Below are 911 nucleotides of genomic sequence, written 5' to 3' on the forward strand. Positions count from 1 at the left end.
GGGCCTCACCTATTGGAAGCTGGGGCGGGCACCGGCGGGGAGCGAGCCGCACTGGAGGCTTCTGACTCAGCAGCCCGGAGCCTTCCCCCTAGATCCAGCCACTCTGGAGGGGCTTCTCCAGTGCTCCCCCTCTGTCCCTGGCTGGACTGAGTCCTGCTGGTTCCGTGGAGGGTGTCAGCACCCCACAGATCAGGGGTGCCTGGCCTTGCAGCTGAGACAGGAGGGGCAGCCATCTGGTGAGGCGAGAGGTTGCGGTTAGAACATCGCTAAGCCCGCTGAGGCGTCCCTTGGCAGTGACAGGGGCTTCTGGGATCAATTAGCAGAGTCACCCCAACCGAGCTGGAGCTCACCGCCCCTGTAGGCGTGTCGCCGTCACGGAGCCTCTCCACGGCCCGGGCAGGCGGGGCTGGGGGCGGGGCTGCTGGCCTTTCCTTCTCTTTTCCCTGGCCGCCGCCAGGCAGTCAGTTGCATCCAGAACCCAACTCCTCCCGCCTCCCCTCTTGTGGTGGACGCAGCCGCAGGCCAGCCTCAGTGTTCACACGAGTAAAATGGGTCACATGCTCTTTAGAGATCATTTCCTGCAAAGTGAAAAGAAGAAAATTGCTCTCCCTTTTCAGCAAGAACAGGCACTGAAGCTGCCCACAAAGGAAAGGACTCATTTATTCTTCAAACAAATGGCTCTTGAGCTCCGAAGATGAGCCAGGCACAGACAAAGAGAGACAAAGAGGAGGCTCGCTGTGCTGGGGGAGCGGAGATGGAGGTCTGTGAGCCGACTGCACGTGAGGCGAGGAAAGGAAGACACAAGCCTCGCTGGGGGACAAGGGCATCAGGAGGGCTTCATGGGGGTGGTGGCCTTTGAGTGGAAATCTTCAGACAAACAACAGGATGAAGGGTCTGGGAAGGAGCACAGG

The sequence above is a fragment of the Chinchilla lanigera genome, unplaced genomic scaffold (assembly GCF_000276665.1).
Source record: "Chinchilla lanigera isolate Chin_1 unplaced genomic scaffold, ChiLan1.0 scaffold00012, whole genome shotgun sequence".
Taxonomy (NCBI): domain Eukaryota; kingdom Metazoa; phylum Chordata; class Mammalia; order Rodentia; family Chinchillidae; genus Chinchilla; species Chinchilla lanigera.